General features: G+C 43.3%; 1 protein-coding gene across 2 annotated transcripts in view; it reads left to right on the forward strand.

The window, feature by feature from the left end:
- The window catches only part of LOC126398287 (zinc finger protein DPF3), a 423217-nt gene that overhangs the window by 303537 nt on the left and 96381 nt on the right, over positions 1-23299 (forward strand). The window contains exon 13 of one of the 2 annotated variants that reach the window (XR_007570749.1): positions 12903-13161. The exons of the other annotated variant lie outside the window; for it this stretch is intronic. The gene's annotated coding sequence lies outside the window, so the exon portion shown is untranslated. Of the gene's footprint in view, positions 1-12902; positions 13162-23299 lie in introns of those variants that run through there. 2 annotated transcript variants of the gene reach the window in all.

The following is a 23299-nucleotide window of genomic DNA, read 5'->3' on the forward strand; positions in this document are numbered from 1 at the left end:
TCTACAGGTCTTGACACAGAAACAGCAAACTAAACTCATCCAGAATATGCTTATAGCCTTGAACACGTAATGGCATAACACAGCCACAAGCCTCTAAAGTCCAAAAGGCATAGACATTAGTGGTACAGTATTTGTTTTAAAGGTGCTTTATGTATGTTTTGTGTCTGTGTGATTCTCAGATTGGAGCAGATGTAGAAATCCACACACGTCAGACAAAATCAGTTCCTGTAATGTCAGTACGCTACAAAGCATTGATATGAGTTAAATCAACGTACTGCAGGCTGCTGGACACAATAACGGAGTCCATGTTGCCCTGCAGTCACAATATTGCTGCCCTTTCCCAAGAACTACAGTAAGAGATTTTGTATATCTGCTGCTGAAAGCTAGAAGTAACAAACTCTGTCTACGGCTCCACTCCAGGCATCTTAGGTTATTGTCTTACTAGAGACTTCACTCAGGATATGCAGTCTATTATTCATATGTTGATCATTTTTTGTAGACCCTAATATTTGAATATTTATAGACTTGAGTGTGAGCAGAAGTTTGAAAAATTAAGGCTGTAACTAATGATTTTTATCAGTGATCTGTTTGAATCAATGCTCTACGAACAGCCAAACATGTCAGGTAATAATCAAATCTGAGAAATGTCGACTTGCTAAATGACTTTAATTGATTGAGAGAATTGTCATTGACGGTGACAATTGTCTGTATAAAACCAGGAGGCTGTAATTAAAGTCCAACTGAAATGAAAGTGCATTTTCTTGTCTGCTACAGTAAACACATATACAGCTCCTTTTCTCTCACAAACATTCACACACGTCTTGTCCTTGTATTAGTCGAACGAGTGACTGAACAAACACCCACAAAGGGAGAGTGCGCTGCTAACGTCAGCTACAGCACATTGAACAATATAAATTTAAATAAATAATACATTTACCTGCAAATACAAGTCTAGTCCAAAAACCACATTTACGCCTAACTGTGTCAGCTCGTTGCAACGAAACGTCAGTGTCACGGCCATATTAGAGAGGGCAAGAAATGTCGGCACATAAATGCAAGTACACAAATAGCTACAGTTTTTTGAATAAAATGAACTATAGCTGTCTCCAGTTTAGTAGAATCTCAACAGTTAAATTGCTGCTGCACGCTCAATAAGCGTTGTGTGTTAGGCTTAATGTTACATGAACTAAATTACCTAACATTACGTGATAAAAAATAATTCATCATCAGGAGGAACTGTACAAACTAATATTTGTCAAACATGGATCTGTCTTCCAGGTTAACAGGTGTAGAGACTTCCCTATATGATATAATTTAATGTGGAAGTGGACAACTTTTCAACCAGCTAGCTCACACTGTCTGCTTATAAACTCCTTAATCATACCAGATGACCACGGCTCATTTTAGAAATATGACTCATTGCAATCGGGTGAGAAATATTAACATCATAGTGTTTTTCATCCAGAAAAAAAACTTTTTTTAATAGTCAAGTCTTGCTCTCTCCAATATGGCAGCAACACTGAGGTAGACAAAGACACAGACACGCCCCTCCAGTAGGCTGAGAGGTAAAGGAGCATTCCTCCAAAGACTATTTCCACCTTGAAATGACAAAATGAAAGGGAATTACTAGATGTGATTTCAGGTGGACTTTACAATGAGTGCAATGCTGTTTTCTGCTACAATCTCACACATGCTGTGTCGCTTTTCATTTATTTATTTTCTTTGGGACAACGTTCACCATGTGATGACGACTGCAGGTTTGATTTCAGGAATTTAGCTACTGAGCAACATAGTAATAATGTCTCAGAATGTTTTGATATTAAAGGGCCAGTTCACGCCAAAACCAAAAATATTAATTTTTCCTCTTACCTGTGGTGTTGTTTATCAGTGTAGATTGTTCTGGTGTGAGCTGCAGAGTGTTGGAGTTATCAGCTGTAGAGATGTCTGTCTTCTCTCCAATATAATGGAACTAGATGTCACTCAGCTTGTGGAGCTCAAAGTGCCAAATAATTCATTTGAAAAACTCAACAGCAATGTCTAATTCCAGTTATCATGACTCGGTTACTCAAGATAATGAGAGTGAGCAGTTTCATGTAGGAACTATTTTCTTTCTCCTGAACGACACCCACCAACTGAAGCACTGTGCAGAAGGAAGTGTGCATCAGCTTATTGACGAGAGGCTTGTGGTAGTGCGAGATATAAACATTAATGGTGTCCTGCTTGGCTGAGTTGTTACACTGAATAGCTCATTGGAGCTAGGTGAGCTTTAAAGGATAACTTCGGTATTTTTCAACCTGGGCTCTATTTCCCCATGTGTATGTGTGCGTATGATTCATGGGTACAACTCGTTCTAAAATTGGTTCAGTATTGAGGGAGGCGGATGCAGCCGGCAGCCACGAAACGAGCTAAAACGGTAACGGGGGCAAATGCGTCCCGTATAAGTTTGTGCATTAAAAGTGTTTTTTTTCGCCACTGACTGGTTCAGATCGCCAGTGCTATCTCTGTAAATAGCATAGTAAACATTTCCCTGACCCTTCACTTCCTCTGGGCTGTGTGTGACGTCATCTCGTGAGAGCTTTGCTTGTTGCAGGAAGAAAACAGAGGAGCCATGCTGAGCGCCGCTCAGAGTGACTCTGGTTGTCCTGGAGTACAGCTGAGAGTTTTACTGCATCGATTGAAAACAATGGTTCGTGTTTGTGCTTATCTGAATTGCAAGAACAGGACGTCGCGCAACACCCCGTACAGCTTTCATAGGCTGCCTTTGTCGGACGGCGAGATGCTGAAGTTGTGGCTAGTTGTGCTACAAATGGATGCTAACACTCCTGTCCAGACACTGCACCTTGCAGACCATCAGGTCTGCAGTGCTCACTTCTCCCAAGATGACTACTGCCAGCCGAAGAAGAGAAGACATCCAATCCTGAAACACCTCTTCCTCAAGAAAACGGCTGTCCCACGAGGAGAGACAGCTACAGACACAGTGGAGGTAATGTTATATAAACAATGTTCGATTATTTTCCTTTTCAGCAGTAGAAATTCATAATTATACGATATAATCGATAGAGGAAGATGCAGTAATGCGCAAACTTATACGGGACGCATTTGCCTCCATATCTACCTTTTAGCTCGTTTCGCGGCTGCCGGCTGCATCCACCTCCCTCAATACTGAACCAGTTTTAGAACAAGTTGTACCTATGAATCATACGCACACATACACATGGGGAAATAGGGCCCAGGTTGAAAAATACTGAAGTTATCCTTTAACAATCGATGCACGCTGGGGGCCAAACATGACTCTTTATGTTGTTTTACTGTTTAAAGTGGGCGAAATCTTATTTTAATGTAGAGCTTCACGTAGTGTATTGGTTCACTCAGCGCCTCCTTGCCCCGGTGTTGGCTCTGCCTCTCTCTCCCTTTCTGTTTAGCAGGACTCTATTGCTGCCGGAGTGTGAGCTCCAAGCCAGGATGTTAAGAGTCCACCTACCCTGCACACATTCAGTGACAGGGCTAACTGTTAGCATAGCAAGGCTACAGTTATCTAATGCAGTGGTTCCCAATTGGTCCAGCCACAGGGTCCAGATTTGTCCTTAGTCATTAGTTTGAGGTCCACACAGTTGAATATACTCAGCGTCATACTTGCATTTGGCCACGTCGTCGAGCTAGTTTGCTGTCTCTGGTAAATAGCTGTTTGTCTGTCACTCACTCCGCAGCAGGAAATGGTTCTTAAAAATACGGGCTCTTTGCTGGAAATTCACTACACTTAAAAATAAAGTGTGGTTTTTTTTTTACAAACGTGACACGTTTGGGAGTCACTTGAAGTCCATTCAGAATGGACCAGCAACCCACTTTGGACCACCACCAGTTGGGAACCACTGACCTAATGAGTCTAACAACCGAGACGAGCCATTTCAGTGTCAGAGTGAGTTTGTTGGGACGGTAATGGGGGACTGTCTCTTATCTACTGTGCTCCTCTGGTTATTAGCTTGCTGAGAGGTGCTGTAGTCATCTCCCAGGGCAACATCATAGCATTGCCTTGGCAGCGTCATACAACTCCAACAACCATTGTCAGTTACTGTCAGATAATGGCATTTTATTGGTAACATCCCTAGCTCCATCATATTGAAGAAAAGGCAGACATCTCTGCGGCCGATGTCTCCAGCACTCACACCACAACAATCTAGATTAATAAACAGCACTACAGGTAAGAGGAAAAATATAACTTCTGATTTAAGGTGAAATGAACCTTTAACATATTGATAAGCTGAATATGTGAAGACATTGCTATTGTCTGTTGTCACATGAGCTGATATGATGCCTCCATGATGCTCAACATCTCTGTTTCAGGTTCTGTTTTGTCAGCTTCCTTAAAGAAACTGTCATTTTTATTACATTTATCAATGACGTTAAAACATCTTCTGTGCTACCTTTAATGCAACACACGTGAACGATGAAGCATCACACATGTGCTGAAACAGACAGAGCGCGTTGAAGAATGCAGGAGTCTTGCCAGAGAGCTTCATTAACTGGTTCCCAACAGTTTATGGGTCAGTGTCCAAAATAAACTGTATTTTCACTGAAAGTTTTTTTGTCCTAATGAGTGTGTTTTGCCAGTACTGATTCCTACACAAGGATTCACGTGGAGGAGCTCTTCTCATGGGTCAGTGGGAGGCAACAGCATCTCCTGGGTATATGTACACATACACACACATGTACCAACACACCGTCTGACCCCACACCTCATCACTAATTCCACTTTCTTCCTCCTCCTTTCTTTGTCTCCTGCATACGAATTAAGGAAAGGTCTGGATGAGTCATCGTCATTATCATATGCTCCATAGCTCTGTGTGAACAACATTCACATGCACACACGCAAGGATTTTACTTACATGAAAGCATACGTTCGCGCTTCTTCTCAAACGCAAATATATAGACACACAAAGGAATAAACACGCACACACTTTTAATGCAATTCAGAAGCAGGAGGCTGCCGATGCTGTCTCATCCTCTGTGTTACCGAGGGCACCGATGATAATCCTAACCCTTTCTGAAGGCAAGAAACATATTTAGGCAGCAGAGATGGATGATGTTGCATCTTGTAAACATTAAGCAAGTAAACTAAAATTACCTCCTCCTGTTGAAGCTTGCTTTCACTCTCTTTGTTGAGCTTTTAAAGTGAATGTGAGATGAAATGCTTCAGTCTTTTAAAAGCAATGTCTTGCCTTCAGCAGTTCACTCAAACACTCAGTGTTGTAATTTTAATCACACAATGTTGGAGCATCTTGTTGCCAGGAGACATTATGATACAATACTGACCTTGTGTCTCTTTTACAGTAATGTCTCATGACCCTACAGACATCACAGTTTTGATCACAAACAAGTCTTTTTCTCTGGATGTTGCAGCAAAGTCACACCAGCAAAGGGCACAAAGGCACTTGGGATACACTGGACTTCCTGTAACTACATTTTGGTTGCTAAGTGCATCTCCCGTCCGTCCAGATGGCTGAGTAATGCAAGCAATTGAATTACATGTTCCCAATGTTTTACTGCGTGCACAGAAGTAAATCCAGAGAATCTAAATGCACCCTCATCCTCGATGCTTCGACAGGTGGTGTATCCACCTCTCGGTTTCGTCTTTCTGAGGGACACAACGCAGCAGGGCACACAAATGTGCTTCAACACTCTGCATCATCTGGGTGTTTGTTCAATAGCGAGCCGATGTGTTACGGAGAGACAGCTCGCGCCTTCTCACCTCCTCTGCTGTGTCACACACTTCAGCTAGCTGAGGGACTGATTGTTTTGGAGACACTCACAGACTTGCAGTGTTCTGCAGATTGACATGATATGCACAAGAGAACAGATATATCTTTGAAAATTACTATTGATGGACTGCAGCAGACTCACCAGTTATCACAAGTTATTACATGTCATCCTGAGGGGGACATGAATCTGTACCAACATTGCATGGCAGTCCATAAAATCTTTGTTGGGACATTTAATTCAAAACCACAAATGTCAACCTTATGGTGGCGCTAAAAGTCAGAGGGTGACCAAAGTCATTAGAATTCATTGTCTGGGGACCTTCAACATATGCACAAAAAAAAAAAAAACCTGCACTGCTGTTCAGATGTTTCAGTCTGGATCAAAGTGAATTAATTGACCAAATAACTGGATCAGCGGAGCTTTGACATACTGGTGGTGTTAGGGAACCACTGGTCAGTAAGATTCATCCCGAGGGCACCTCTGATATCTATACCAAAAGTCAATCAACAGACTAACATGCTAAAATTGACGTCCCTGGAGCCACACTGCTCAGTGGCTAAAAATGAAACTATACACCAATCAGCTCATGATTAAAACTGCTGACAAATGAAGTAAATAACAATGCAATATTCTGCTGGAGAACCTTGGGTCCTGACCAAGCTGCAATCTCTGAGACTGAAAAATGAAGCCAATGCAGAAGTGCTAAAAACTGCAGATCATGGAATGGATACTTGAGGCTGGCTCCAAAACAGAGCAAACCCCCACTTCTGGCTCCAAAACAACAAGATGGCTAAAATGCCAAACTCAATGCTGCAAAACGGCAGTCCACCAAACAATGAGTGACATCACAGTAGCTTTGTCCATTATCATATACAGTCTATGGTCCTGACATTCATGTGGATGCCACTGAACAAGCACCACCCACCGAAACACCTCTACAGACAAAGTACACCCTGTAATGGCAGCAGCACTCCCTGATGGCAGTGGCCCCTCAGCAGGACAATGCACCATGGCACACTGCAAAATCTGCTCAGGATCGGCCTGTAGAATGTCACAAAGAGCTCAAGGTGTGATCTGGCCTCAAAAGTCCCCAGATCCCAACCTGATTAAGCATCCGCAATGTGCCCAACAAATCCAATCCACCTCGAAATCCATGGGATTCAAAGTATCCACCAGTAACGTCCTGGTGCCAGACACCACAGCACATCCAAGGAGGCCCCATCATGGGTCGAACTTGGCTCTGATCTGTCGAGGCAACATTACAGAACCTCTGGGGTGTAAGCACATTCCACGAATGTTCAGTTGGATTCAGATCCGGAAAATTTGGAGGCCAGGCCGATGCCTTGAGCTCTTTGTTACATTCCACATGCCATTCCTGAGCAGTCTTTGCGGTGTGGCACGGCACACTGTCCTGGTGGCAGGACCACTGCCATCGGGGAATGTCGTTGCCATGGGGAAGATGTACTTGGTCTGCAACAGTGTTTGGGGTGGGTCCTGCTTGTCAAGTGGCATCTACACGAATGCCAGGATCAAAGGTTTCCCAGCACAACACTGCATTGCATTATAATGAGATGATCAATGTTATTAACTTCATCTTTGAGCTGTGTTAATGTTGGCCTGACCGGAGTGAATTTGATTCCAGTTTTAAAAAACATAGTTTCTCAAGATTTATGTATCCAGTAGGCATGACTGAGCTTTTAACTGAATGCAGAGAGAGTGTTTAGAAAGTAATGTAAGACACAATAAATTGTCTGTTTTGGTCTTTTCATGGGATTTGGCTGCAGCAGCTCAGTCTGCAGGGACTTGGCTTGGTAAACACAGGGTTACCGCCAGTTCAATCCAGCATGGACCAGACACAGAGTGTGGACTGGTGGCTGAAGAGGTGCCAGTTCATCTCCTGGGCACCCCAAAGGTGCCACAGAGCAAGACACCAGACTTTTAACTGCTAAGGGCACTGTGCTGCAGCAGCTGCATCATTCTGACATCTTTACACACTGATGCATGTGCGAGTGAGTAAATGAATAAATAACAAGACAATGAAAATATGAACTTCCCCATGGGGGACAAATAAAAGTACATTACATTGTTGAGAAAATGAAATATATAAAACAAGAGCAGGCTTATCCTTGAACTTGCAAAAGACCACTTGTTATTCAACATGTAGTTATATTATGAAAGCTTTTATATCTGCTGTTGTAGACACCTGCTTATGAGTCTCTTTACCCATGAAAACATGCAGAGAGAGAGTGAGGCTTTTCACATTTCAAGGTGCAGAAACAGCAGTCTGGAAAACAACACAATAAGAACTGGGTAAGGCAAGGCAAGGCAATTTTATTTAAAAAGCAAACATGAAGCAACAGCAGACAAATATAAAAACAATAGCTACAGATTATCCTAACAATAAGTTACATATCTAGTTCACTGGTAAGCTGCAGTAAATAGTAATGTTTTAAGCCCTGATTTAAATGAGTTGACAGTTTCAGCTGACCTCAGATATTCTGGAAGTTTGTTCCACAGGCGGGGAGCATAGAAACTAAAGGCTGCTTCACCTTGTTTGGTTTTGATCCTGGGAACACTGAGTAAACCTGTTCCAGATGATCTGAGGGGTCTGGATGCTTCATAACGTACAAGTATATCAGAGATGTGTTTAGGCCCGAGACCATTTAGTGCTTTATAGACAAGTAACAAGATTTTAAAGTCTATCCTTTGACACACAGGAAGCTAGTGCAGTGATTTAAGCACTGGTGTAATGTGCTCCACTCTCTTGGTGTTGGTGAGGACTCTGGCAGCAGCGTTCTGGACGAGCTGCAGTTGTCTGATTGATTTTTTTGGGTAGTACACTGAGCAGTGAAAACCACCACAGCTGCACGGACAAAGAAGTAATCTCTGTAAACAGAGAGCTGCATATGTATGCAGAACCTGTGGGCAATGGCACAAGACTTTGGTATCGCAAGCATTTTGGTTTCCATTCATAGTCCTGAGTAGTATTAACAAATCACTTTTCAACAGCAGGTAAACAGAGTGGAGAGGCTGAAATGCAATCTCAGAACCCATCGGCTATTGTCCAACCATGACTTAGCTTTACATTAGCTTTTAAAAAATTAATCTGCATTCATACACAGATATCTGTGAATAGAGATTAGCCGAAATGACTGCCACACTGAAGAAGAGGAAGTCTTGGCCCACATATCACAGGATGTCTACGGGGAAATTTCATACTTTTTTTTGGCCTTTCTAATGCCACTTTAAATGGAATTCAAGACTAACCTTGCGAAATACACAGCAGAAGTGAAAATATACTCCCAGGTAAACACATTGACGTCAGTCCAAAATTAACAGTAAGGTGAAATGACACTGATGATACTCTGTGCAAGAACACAAAAAAAATAACTAGCATGCTGGCTTGCAACACCTTAGTCTAATGATGTCAAGCCCAGTTCAGATCACTGAGTCGCAACGAGACAAAACCGTTTTAGAACGTTGCAGAGAAAAGTTGCAGCGGCGTGAACTGGCCATCTGAGCCCGACTCAAGCCGGCTGATGGTGTCATGCTCGTTTTGTTTGTTTTTCGAATGCAGCTGTAGCCAGTTTAGTCGACTAATCGACTATTAAAATAATCGGTGACTATTTTAGTGGTCGGCTACTCGGTTTGAGTCATTTTTCATAGAAAAGTAAAAGTACCCAAAATACTCTTACTGCAGCTTCTTACGTTCAGATGTTGGCAGCTTTACACACTCTCCCATGACGGTGAACTAAAACCCTTTGGCGTGAGTACGAAACAAGACATTAGATGACATCATTTTGGGGTTTGGGAGAGACAGACCGACATTTTTCAACATTTTAACACATTTTTTGATAAAATAATTAGTCGACTAATCAAATAAATAATCAACAGATAGTCGACAATGAAAATAATCGTTAGTTGCAGGCCTAGTAGCCAGTATCTCACTATCACTATCCTCATTCATATTTTAAGAAGCTACAAATTATATTCAGCCACAAAATAAACCTGAAAAGCTGCAAATAAGATCAGAAGCACAGAGAGTTGTTGACTAGAGATGATACACCATCTCATGGCGGTCACTTCCTGTCGACGTTACAGATCAGAAGCACAGAGAGTTGTTGACTAGAGATAACACTCCGTCTCATCTAGTTGCATTGGTGTGAGCTGGCAGATTTTTAGAACGTTGCAGAACAGCGCATTGCAAGTAGTTGCACGTTTCAACTTGTCTTCTCACAAATTTTTGGTCTGAACTGGGCTTTAGATACTGGTCCTTTAAGACTTGTTAAAGACCCACACCACCCTGTATCCGCAGGCTACTCTGGATCTCCAAAACATTGCACACTGCCCCCAGAGGCTTGTTATCGTTACACCGATAGCTGATGGGATCCAAGATTTCAGCTACAGAAACTGCCTGTGTAACACTCTACCAAGAACCTGTCAGTCTAGATTCTGGGCAAACAAAGCACACTATTCAAGAGGAACAGAAAAAAAAAAGGTTCAAAATTGTTGTTTTGTGTTGAATTTATTCATCAATCTATTTCAACAATGGGGGAAGGAAGATTGTAATAGACACATTAATGTGGCAGCGACGCACACAGCACACACAGGTACACAGATAAAAATTACCACTGATGAATCCACCTACTGTAGATCACATATTTATCCACATCAACAGAAAGGAATGACTTTGAAGCCCTGAGGCACAGGTGAGCTCTCCCTTGTTACAGGAGGCAGAGAGAGGATTTATTTTTCATACATTCACTCATGCATTTACCTCTCTTGTGATGAAAACGGTTTCCTTCTGTGCGTATTTTTCTTTCTTTTGTTTATGTGTTTGTAGATAAAAAATAATAAAATGAAATGACAACATAGCGTGTGTGTTGTGCCCTTGTGTTTCTGCCAGTAATAACAGCAGAGATGTGGGCAGTTTACTGACATAATCAGCTAATAAACAGACTAATTACTATGACACATCTGGAGGGTAAATTGAATGGTTTGCAGATTAGCAGAGGAGAATGACTGCCAGGAGAGCGAACTGCATTAGCACAGCTGCCACGGATCATAACAACGCATCGTGGTTTGGGATGAGCAGCTCTGAATTAGTAATGGAAGTGAGTCATCCAAGTCAGTAACATATTGGTTTCTAGAGCGGCAAGCGCTCTATTATTCATATTTTCTGATAAGGAAAGGAACACTAAATGTTTATTTTATCACACCGGATTTCTTATTACTTTCCAGACGGCAAACTGTGCTGCAACAACTGATGAGACGTCCAAATCATTTTTACTCCACTCCTCACCGAGGGATGCCAAGGAGGAAATTATTCTATTCATGTGTCTCCAGAGTCGCTGCTACAGAGCAGAAGAGAGTCTTTAGTGTCAAAGGTCATTTCCTTCCTAAATGTGGCCACAGGTTCAGCTGACAGGGCGCATCTGTCATGTTGTCTTTCTGTCATGCTGACCCCTCTCCGAGTCGTCCCTCGCCCCCTCTGCACTGGCTCTGGTGTAATTAAGCAGAAAACTGAGTCTCCCTGTGGTGTGTGTCACTGAAGGAGCCTTGTGGTGATAGTTCCAGCGTGCATCTATCTGTGTGTTTGTGCACTTGCCATGAGGCAGCAGTGGGGGTGCCAGCCTAGTTGCCATAGCAGCCCGAGATGTGCTCTGGACCCCTGCCTGAAGAGTAGACTCACTCACACACGCACAAACTGAGTTCTTTAAAAAACAATATAACCCATAACAGCCGGCCATTATATTAAGCCAAAAAAACAAGAAACATCAAAACAGTGAAATAAAGCTGTAATCCTGGGGTTAATCCAATTTGGCTGCTGCCCCCACAGTGATAATGGACAGATCAGGTAAGGTCACCACAATTTATCTGATGCAATTGACCTGGATTTGTCTGCTGGGGAATAAAAACGATGTAGCGTACTGTATTAATAATTTCTATTCTGCTCTAAATATAGGCAAAGAAAAGGCCTTCGCTCGCTGACCTGCTCCACGGCTGCTTTGCTGTGTATCAGTCTCAAGAGGAATCGCTGTGAAAGAGCGACAGCAGTAAGGAAGGACACACAGCAGGCGGTAGTAATAATGTAAGACGTACTGTAGGCCTGGAGAATCCTTCCACTGGGAGCGTGGTGACGTGACGGTGGAGGCAAGATCAGCGTGTACTCAGCGATACAAGCATTATGCAAACGCCTGTTGTATTAATCACAGCTTTCAAATTCTAAAGCTGGGTTTGACATTTTCAGCCTCATCTTTAAAGCTTTTAGTGTCTAAACTAAGAAACGGCTCTGTAAATCCTGTTTGTTTCATGTGCCACGTTCTCTGGATTTACAGTGCAGGGACTCCTGACCTTTCTCACTATGAAATAACTTTCAACAGAAAACCTTAAAAACTGGAGGCATGGAGTTTAAAAGGGTACTCCATCGATTCTGCTTTGTTCTCCCAGTGTTTCCCCTAGGTTGACAGCTTTGGCCCGGCGGATGGGCCAGCAGGGTGTGGTGTGTTGTGTGTGTGTGCTGACACAACTAAGCACTCGTTCTACCACCTTACCTCCACACACAAATCCTCTCTGAAATGTAACACTCTAACGTTTCTTGAAATATTTTACAGTTAACCTACTTTTCTTAAATATCTGTCAGGTACTTTTTGAACTCCACATGAACCACTCTTCATGTCGGAATAAATTAGATCCACCGCACAACAGTGCAGGAGATGAGTTTACATTAACACGGAGAAGAATGAGGGCAAAACAGCATCACCACTCTGCTTTAAACAAATATTCTCTGGTCCAATTCAGAAAAAATAAAATCACCAGAAATAAAAACACCAAATCCGGCATGCCGTTCACGACTGAGTCTATTTCTAACCCAACATCATCTTCACTTCATCTGTTCTACTGACCCCAGCAGTTTAGATAACAGACACTGTCCTGCTGTTTTTAGAGACGTGAACTAATCACAGACACTTGCCTCTTCATGGACTCACTGGGGTGCACCACTGCAGTTCACTGCACCCCAGAATTATTATAAGGGAAACACTGGAATGGATATTTGTCGCATTATTTTTGCCATTAAAGGGATAGTGCACCCAAAATGAAAATTCAGCCATTATCTACTCACCCATATGCCGAGGGAGGCTCAGGTGAAGTTTTAGAGTCCTCACATCACTTGCAGAGATCCAAGGGGAGAGGAGGTAGCAACACAACTCCACCTAATGGAGGCTGACGGCGCCCCAGATTCAAACGTCCAAAAACACATAATTGAAACCACAAAATATCTCCATACTGCTCGTCCGTAGTGATCCAAGTGTCCTGAAGCCCCGACATAAAAAGTTGTTTGGAAAAACCTCATTTGAACTCTGTTTTTAGCCTCATTGTAGCCTGTAGCTCTGACTGCCTCTCTGTGCAGGCCAGCAAAAGCACGTGAACACACATGAAGGCGGTGCCCATGTTTCACGGTCTCACGCAAGCACAAACACGTGAGCTTAGTGTACAGAGAGGCAGTTAGAGCTACAGGCTACAATGAGGGTAGTGAGGGTAGAATGGAGCGTGAGATGAATCGGCAGGTCGGGGCGGCTTCTGCAGCGATGCAGGCATTGCGCCGGTCCGTCGTGGTGAAGAGGGAGCTGAGCCAGAAGGCAAAGCTTTCAATTTACTGCTCCATCTGCGTCCCAACCCTCACCTATGGTCATGAGCTCTGGGTAGTGACCGAAAGAATGAGGTCGTGGATACAAGCAGTGGAAATTAGTTTCCTCTGTAGGGTGTCTGGGCTCAGCCTTAGAGATAGGGGGAGGAGCTCAGACATCCGGAGGGAGCTCGCAGTAGAGCCGCTGCTCCTTCACGTCGAAAGGGTTCAGTTGAGGTGGTTCAGGCATCTGATCAGGATCCTCCTGGGTGCCTGCCGCTGGAGGTGTTCCAGGCATGTCCCACTGGTAGGAGGCCCCGGGGCAGACCCAGAACACACTGGAGGGATTACATATCTTGTCTGGCCTGGGAACACCTTGGGGTCCTCCAGGAGGAGCTGGAAAGCGTTACCAGGGAGAGGGACGTCTGGGGTGCTTTGCCCGGCCTGCTGCCCCGCGACACGGCCCCGGATAAGCGGATGAAAATGGATGGATGGACGGATGGATGGATGGATGGATGGATGACCAAATCAAAAATCCCCAAATCAGGCAGGCAAGACAAATCCCTTCTGAAATGCACCTGGTGTGGTCCAACACTGTGCAGCACACGGAACAAAACTGGGTCGCAGATGGACCACAGAGAGCTTTGCCTGGTGGAATCATTCCTCCCAGCTCCCTCACAGTCAAGATGGTGGAGAAGCAAAAAAAAGCAAGGACTAAATAATCTCTTATCATGAGGGTATCGGCAGATGCTCCAGTTAAAAATAAGACCAAACTTTTCTATGGATGTCAGTTTATGAGCCACAACAAAGGCAAAAATATGGCCTGCGAAAGACGGTAAGGTTCGATGTTTTCAGCCGAGTCAATCTGAGTCAGTAGTCAATGACAGCATGAATCAGTCAATCAAACAGGTGTGCACACAAAATATAAGGCTGATGGGTCCAGCAGTTTGCGAGATTAGCTGCAGACAGACAGAAACACACAATCACTCACTCATTCCCTGAATCACTTATTCACTCACTCATGCCTGGCGGAGATAATGATGCAGCAGAACAAGACGTACCGTCTTTTCACTTCACACATTCTTCGTCCTGCCGCATACTTTACCCATAATGCAGCTTTCACCACTGACAGTCTGGTCAGCTATTTGGGTGTGGAATGCTAGCAGCAGCTAATGTAGCCTCGAGCCTCAAGCTGAGATGAGGAGTGGGCTACAGAGGTCTGGTAAACTCATGTCTTTCTAACTCCCTCCAATTGTGTTCATATTCTTCAGCCCAAACTGACACTGACTCATGTGACATCACTCAAGACTTTATGCAACTTTTCACATATGCAGTAGCACTCATTACGACCTGTTAACACACTTTATTGTGTAAAATTGATAGAGATACCCTTTTAGAGGTAATGGCCATTTCCCAGACAGGGTGAGTCTGAGGAAAGATGGCATCAAGCTGCATTATAGAAAGTGTAGGAGGCAGGAGTTCTGGAGCTTAATCCATGTTAAGGACTGAAGGGCAACACACACCAGCAGCATACTGTGTGACGCATGTCAAAACGCCCACACCCATTATTTGTTATTATTTTCAGTGTGTGTCATCTCCTCTGGGCATGCCACTGTCCCATGTCTCCCATTACTCCTATTTGTCGACATGTAGCAATTCTTAAGAGAAGCACAAATGTTATCAGTGTTGACAGTGGTAGTTTCACTGCATTACCTCTGACATGTGGGATGGTAAATAGGAAATAATACTGTGGCAATTCTTGCAGTGGCCGAGGTCTGTTGCAGTGGTTGAGGAAGTGATAAAATAGAAAAGATGATGGAGATGTTTTAGACACTGTGTGTATCTGCAAAGTTAAGTTGTCATTACCTGCACTGAAAAAATTGCTTCAGTTTTACAAATGTGACTATTTTGTTATCATAATCGTGAATATTCATCACAACAAAACTTTGTTTTCTCTCCAAAATCTGAGCTTCTTGGCTCCTCGGCTGGAGGCACCTTTCTTACCTCGGAGGGAGTTTTCATCTTTTTATTATGCAAATAAAAACATTTCCACTGTTTATTAGATTTTGAATAAACTCTGAATCCCCAAATGACTAAAGCTGAAGGTGTACAGCTTATTCCACACCTAGTTATTGTGTTGTGATTCTGATTGTGTGTCGTGACACAGTAACTGACCATCTCAAAGGTGCCAATAATGTAAAAGATTTTCATATAAATAAATGTCTGTTAAGTTACTATCTGTGAAAGTATTGCAATATTTGCAGTGTTATGAACTGTGTGTGTCGAGGGCAACATTCACAGAAAAATGCTGTATTAAGTCACTGCTAATGTAAATAAATTATTAAACATTTCCCACTGCAGCAGCTTTACATTAAAGCACTTAACTGGCAAAACACGAGTTGACTTTAATTATGATGCAACCACAGGAAATGCAAAGTGTTTTTCAGTCAGATAAACACTTACCACTATCAACCATCAAAACTGCATCTACACATGTTGGAACAGCCCATCTGATTAACGGTTACAGGGTCCCAAAGTGGTCAGAAGCCTTCCTATACTGTAAGGCAGGTGAAATGGTACCAGCCATCGTCACCTCCCCCCACCCCTTCAAGTGGACTGGCTCATCATGTAATGTCAGAGGTCAAGCAGGAAATGAATGAACTAAAGACGTGGACAGATGAGTGGCAGCAGGCTGATACCAGCAGAGTAACGTTACAGGTCAACGTTACGAGAGGAAGAGATCACTGCCCACTGCTGAGGACGAGTGTATCTGCGCTGTAAATCCTGCTCTGTTCTTTCTGAATAACACACCGTTGCTTTGGGCAAAGTTCTCATCATCGACGCTTAGCTCAAGCAATTAAGTCACTTTTACATCAATACACAACCCCAGGGTGATGCAGGAGCCCTTAGTGCATCACCCTCTCAGAGTTTATCAGCAATATATAACCCCTTAGTTACTGTGCTGTTGTTTTTGAACCTTCTTGCACTGTAAATCCTGTTGAGATGAAGGTGAATGTTTGTCTTGATGTGCTGTGTTGGAGTTGACAGAGTGTACCTGCGTCCTGTGTTGTAACCTGTGTTGATGACATACAGGTGAATGTATTTCTAGTTATTGTGCCGTAGGCTTTGAGCGTTCCTGTCGTGTAAATCCTGTCTAGATACAGTTGAATGTATGCCTGAATTGACAAAGTCTACCATGCTGTGAGTGGGTGTGGGCGTGTTATCGGATAGCAATGGGCCGGCCCAGAGGAAAATTGCCAGGGCTGCATTTTGTTCCATCTCCAATAGGTTGGAGATGGAACAAAAACTTGCAAAATTTTTAGTTCCGTTTTTCCAACAGTGCTGGTCACAGATGAGCTTCTAACTACAGAGGCCAATGTGAAAATGCAAAGACATGAATGGCCCTATCTGGAGCCAGTGTTTGATTTGTCTATTCTGAGCTGCAAGAGAGAGACATGGCCGGGATTGTGGCTATCTCCATAAACAAGTACCCACTCCCCATGTAGATATAAGGGTGAGCGGTTTTTCAAGCAAGCAACATGTTGCTTCACCTGTTCGCTGACACACAGAACAGGTTAGGACGTAGGACGGATGAGGTTTAGTATTTATCAGTCACTGAGTGCGTTTACATGGACAGTTTAATTCCCTTTTCATTCAGAAAGAAAGTTCATTCCTATTAAAAGTGATCTTGTAAACACCTAGTTCAGAATGAAAATGGCCAATGCGATTGAAAATTCAATCCGATGTAAGGAGCTGGAATATTCCGTTTCTAATTCCCAATGAAAGAATTTCTCGCTCATTCATTCTCAGTTCATTCCGGTCTTTCTGCACATGCTCGTTTCCTTGCCCTTCTGGCACCATGACATATATAGCACGCATAGCAACAGGCTGAGATAGAGCAGTCAGACTTGTTGCACTCACTGGTTTCCATTCTCCACAGCACGGTCTTCTATCTCCCTTCTTCGACCTTCTACCTCCCTTCTCCTCCTCAACAGATGAAGCATTAGCAGAACAAGGTTGTTGTCGTACTGCTGCTTCAAGAATATAAGCAAAACAAGCCTGAAAAAGGCACTAAGAACGGCGTCGTCAAGCATCTTGTTATCCGGAGCGAGGACTACAGTGTTTTCTTCAGGTAAACGTAAACACGTAACATCTGCCCCGCCCCCCATCCAATCAGAAACCTTCCCTGCCCCAAACCTTGCGCGGATTAAACTGATCTCTGTGTAAACCCTCATTCAGAATGAATATTTCCCATGTAAACTACCTGGAAAGACTTTAATTCTGAATGATTTCATTCAGATTTATTTCATTCTGAATGAGAAGCCATCATGTAACCACACCCAGTGTTAGTCATTCCTCCTGTCCTCTGTCCTGCTCCCTCTCTGCTGATGTGATCCACTGCGTGCACGTTAACATTTGCACTGGTAAAGAAGGGGCTGATTGTCTCAGCCAACTGCTTAGTATAAATGAATTTACCCAATTTTAAGTCTTTAAGTCTCGACTAAGCTAAACATTTAGACTACATACAGACAGCTGCCATTTTAGCGTGTTTGTAACAATTCGCTATCAGCCGACCTTGCGTGCTGTCCTTGAGAGACTGTGGACAGAGCAGAATGAAATAGCGCTGTCTACATGTTCATGCTTGCTGAACACGTGCATTGATAAAGAACTGTCTTTTTACTCGCAAAGGTTTAATTGCAATTACACTCATGAGCGTAGCTGCCGTCAACTCGAGTAATATTCGCGTTATCTTCACTTTGTTTCCACTGACTTTACTCCGTGGTGTGTGTGTGTGTGTGTGTGTGTGTGTGTGTGTGTGTGTGTGTGTGTGTGGAGGAGTTCAGCCCTGGCACAGAGCGCAGGTGAGAGTCTGCAGAATGATAAAGACTGAAGCCAAAATGTTAAAAAGTACCGATATAAGAACCGGCGAGAATTTTATTTTCTCTAGTTCCACATGTTTGGTTACAACCTTCATTAGATTTGAATGTGTTGGTGCAGTTCTCTGTTTCCAATTGAGTAAGCTCAACCTTCGTGCCAGTAGGCGAACAAATGACACCATAAAGTTTTTTTTCTAACAATGTTAGAGTCTATAATTGCAGAACTGCCATCAAAACATCTAAGTCAATATGTGTTTGTATAATTCTTGATACGGTCTGAAAAATATTGCTCCAATAATCTGATATCCTCGAGCAACTCCAGAACGTATGAGCTAATTATGCTGCTGCAAACCCACATAGTTCACATGAAGGATCTGCTCATGGAAATATCCTATCAAGGTTTTGCTCAGTGATGTATTACCTTACAATGCAGAAGGTCTTGAACACATCAAAGTAAAACTTTTACCAAGAAGACTTTAGGTCTCTACATTGTATTCTCTTCACTCCATTTCAGGGGTGATTGCTTCATGGCACGAAACAGGAAAAGGGTCACTGTTCACGCTGTGCAAACAAGCCAAACTTTTAAAGATGTTGGAGGAACAAGTGAAACACGACCAATGTGTTTGTTTTCTTCTGTAAAAACCTTTGACCATTAAAGCAGATATCCTCTTTGCATCAGGGCTTAAATATGTGAAACTGAACTGCTGGAGTGAGGTGAAGGCTGCCAACTGTTTAATGGCCTTCACTTTTACTGCAGGTTTGCCTGAGTATCAAATTAAGTTGACAGTGATGTAGGGATGTCTAAAAATGCCTTAATGGTGCTTAGCAGAAACCCAAGGCCTCCGCAGCGATGCTCATTAGACACACACACACACACAGTGCCAGCGCCAGGTGAGTCACTGGTGGGCTTTGCATCTGCTCCATATTCCTTTCTAAATACAGTCTCCGTCTTTCTATTTCTCCACCCATCAGTTTCTTTTCTTTCTTGTGGTATCTTCTTTTCCTCCCCACGCTCAGTCACCACCTTCATCATCCCCGTCTCCTCTCTTCCTCTCTGCCTTTCAATTATTTCCTCTCTGCCTGTACTGCCTGCCCCCTTGTCTCTCCCCTGCTCATGTATTCTCACATATTTTTTTTCCAGTATCTGTCTCCTCGCTGTACTGTACGCCTCTGATCCCCTCCTCCTTCTCTCCCACCAGTGTCCTCCTTTCTCTCTGTACTCTCTCCCCTTTGTGAGGACATGACAGTAGAAACTAGCGGAGAGCGCCAACATGAACTGTGAGCTAAGAGGCCGACGGTGTTAATATTTCACACGCTCTTCAGTGAGTGCCACTCAGACGTGCAGGTGGAGAGAGCTGCTAATGAGAGAGCCTTTATGAGTTCACAATGGTACAAATGAGAGAATAGATAAAACTGTCAGTGCAGTACTGGCTCAGTTATTTGTTGGTCACGTTAGTGCTATCTTTTGTTTCTCTGCTGCTGCTGTATCTCTGTTGTGGAAAATTATATCATCAATCAAATTACAGACCCCATTAGCACCTGCTATGAACAGTTTCATCTGTGGATATCTTGCCTGGGTGATAAGACATGAATGTTAGAGGGGTACTCCAGTGATTTCACTTCTGTAATGGTTAAAGGGGAATGATCAAAACTAATGCAGCAAAGACTGAGATGTCCTGACTTTTTGGCCCCATCCCATTTCTTATTTTTAACCCCTTCCTCTCATTTTCGAGTGCCACCTTACCTCTTGGAACAGAGGTAAAAGGGGTAGTGGTTAAAGTATTCCCCAAGGATATAGGACATCTCTTCAAGACCCTGATAGATCATCATTAATGGTGGCGTTTAAAGCAAAGGGAAATTTTGCGCTTTCTGCCGACTCTGGACACCTCAACATCCTCATCATGCTCGACCTCACTGCTGTGTTTGACACGATTAACCACTCCACCCTCCTCTCCCGTCTTTAAACCTGTTACAACATCACTGGCACGGCTATCTCCTGGTTCAGATCATATCTCTCCAACAGACAGCAATTCATCCATATCAATAACTGCACCTCCTCTACCGCTCCTCTGTCCCAAGGCGTCCCACAGGGTTCTGAGCTTGGTCCTCTCCTTTTCATCCTCTACATCCTCCTCCTTGGTAACATCATCCGCCGATATGGCCTCAAATTTCCACCGCTATGCCGACGACGTCCAGATCTACATCGCCACCAAATCCATCACTACAGCAGTCTGCTCCACACTTTTATATTCCTCACTGAAATAAAATCCTGGATGCAAACTAACTTTCTACAACTCAACTGTGACAAATCAGACATGATCCTAATCAGCCCCAGTTCCCTTACTAAAACCATCCATGATTTCAGCCTTAATGTTACAAATTCTACACTTTCTCCATCTCCATATCTACGCAACCTCGGAGTCACTGTCGACAGCAACCTTTCATTTGAACCGCACGTTAATCATATCACCAAAACCGCTTTCTTCCATCTAAAAAACATAGCTCGGCTCTGCCTCTCACTCACCTTCTCCACTGCGGAAACTCTGATTCACGCATTCATAACATCCAGACTTGACCACTGCAATAGCATTCTGTATGGTTCATCTTCTAAAGTCCTAAATAAACTACAATACATCCAGAACTCTGCTGCCCGTCTCCTCACCCAGTCCGCTCCCGCGACCATATCAGGCCCGTCCTCCAGAACCTCCACTGGCTCCCAATTCCTCAACGCATTCAGTTCAAAGTCCTTCTCCTCACCTTCAAAGCCCTCCATACCCAGGCCCCATCTTACCTCACTGACCTGTTGCACCGTCACACCCCCTCCCGCAGTCTCCGCTCCTCTGATGCAAATCTCCCCTCTCTACCACACAGGACCGAGCACAAAACCTGAAGGGACAAAGCCTTCTCCATTAATGCCCCCTCAGTCCCCCAACACATCCGTAACTGTACAGACTTAAACTCCTTCAAATCTTTGGTCAAAACCCACCTGTTCAAACTTGCATTCAATCCCGATTCCCTCTCTTAACTGTGTTTTGCTGCTCTTATGTTGTTTTTTTCTGTTTTTGTAAAGTGTCTTTGAGTGTTTTGGAAAGCGCTATACAAAGAGCTATACAATTAAAATGTATTATTATTATTAATATTATTATTAAGGTTAAAATGCTATTAATAAGCTGATGGCACATTAAAATTTAAGTGAATTCCACCAGAAATAAAAACTCATAATTATACCATTCTCATATGGCTCTAAGAATACTCCGACCAATCATTGCATTCGCACTGAAAACTCTTCCTGACCAACAACAGGTCAATAGGTAGAACAGGCAGGAGCTGTCAGTTGCAGTTTGTAAACTCAATATTCAAAGTTGACCACTCTTCCCCACCTCGGCTTCTCTTGGATGTGTGCTTATGATCTGGCACTATATTTTTACATTTCTGAGTCCCATCCTCAAATCTCGGCCCAGTCATACACCACTCCTCATCAATGACACTGCGTTGGAGGTCGTCAGTAGCACAAAGTTCCTGGGAGTGCAAATCACCGACAAACTAACCTGGTCCCTCAACACCACCTCCCTGGCGAAAAAGGCACAGCAGCGCTTGCACTTCCTGCGCCGGATGAGGAGAGCCTCCCTCCCCCCTCCCATCCTGACTACATTCTACAGACGCACCATCGAGAGTCTGCTGACCGGCTGCATCTCTGTCTGGTTTGGGGCTTGTAAGGCCTCTGACTGGAATTCTCTGCAGAGAGTGGTGAGGACAGCGGAGAAAATCATCGGGTCCCCGCTCCCCTCTATCCGGGACATTGGGCATAAGCGCTGCCTGACAGGGCCCAACGCATCTCCTCTGACCTCACCCACCCCCACCATGGACTGTTTTCCATGCTGACCTCTGGCAGGAGGTTCTGCAGCATCCGCAGCAGGACGTCCAGATTCAGGGACAGTTTCTTCCCCCTGGCCGTAAGACTGTTGAACACTCACATACAATAAAATAATCTATGGACTGTAACATCCCCCCCCGCACCCCCGACCACCCACCCTCCATGGGTCTATAGACCCTCACTGGACTATAACATGCTGCTACTTCTGCAATATTGCTAGGTCACTTTATTCTTCTATTATTGTACTGTGATGATAACTACCTGTAATTTTGACTTTTTTAAGTCATACCAGTGTTTTTATATTTTATTTTATTTGTATATCACATAATTTACTTATTTATTATTTATTCATATTCCATTGTGAGCCAAGGCAACGAAATTTCGTTTAATATGTGCACCAATGGTGTATTTGTTGAATGACAATAAAGCAAGTCTAAGTCTAAGTCTGTTACTGGCTTGAGGCTACACACGATCCCTCAAACGATGACACCCAGAAAGATCCTAGACAAGAGCAAAATAAGAATATACAGACAAAGGGCAGGAAATCTGCAGATACAGACACTAGCACACACTTTTACTGGGTTATAAAAATAAAAAATAATCCCTCTCAATCATCACTTATGACTCATAAACCATGATGAGTCTATACATACTATTTCGGAAATTCTGCCTTTAACTTTATACCATCTCCTTCCTTAGGAAACTAAAAATAAGTACATCTATTTATTCTCTTGACCTCAGACACATTTTGTTTTTTGACAAGCCTGCTGGCTCTGCCTACCTAATTTGCAAAGTGAGATCAAATGGCAATGCAGGCATAACCAAGAGAACAAGAGTTTATTTATAGCTGTATAAAATGTTAACATTTAGATAACACACACTGATACAGAGTGCTATGAATGGGGACAAACAGACAACAGATGATGAATGACTACAGATCAACAGTCACACAACAACACTCTCCCTCCATCAGTCTCTCTCACACTAGACTAACACATCTAACACACTTCCTGTTGATCATCCACCAACACATACAAGAACACCTTTAGCATCTAGTATTGTACTTTTTTACAGAGTTTTTAAGCTAGACAAATATGTTTAGGTGCAAAGAGGCGTGCTCTACATGTATCATTTCTCTGAAGTCTCCGAGAAGTAGTTTGTGTG

The sequence above is a fragment of the Epinephelus moara genome, chromosome 12 (genome assembly GCF_006386435.1).
Source record: "Epinephelus moara isolate mb chromosome 12, YSFRI_EMoa_1.0, whole genome shotgun sequence".
Lineage (NCBI taxonomy): Eukaryota > Metazoa > Chordata > Actinopteri > Perciformes > Serranidae > Epinephelus > Epinephelus moara.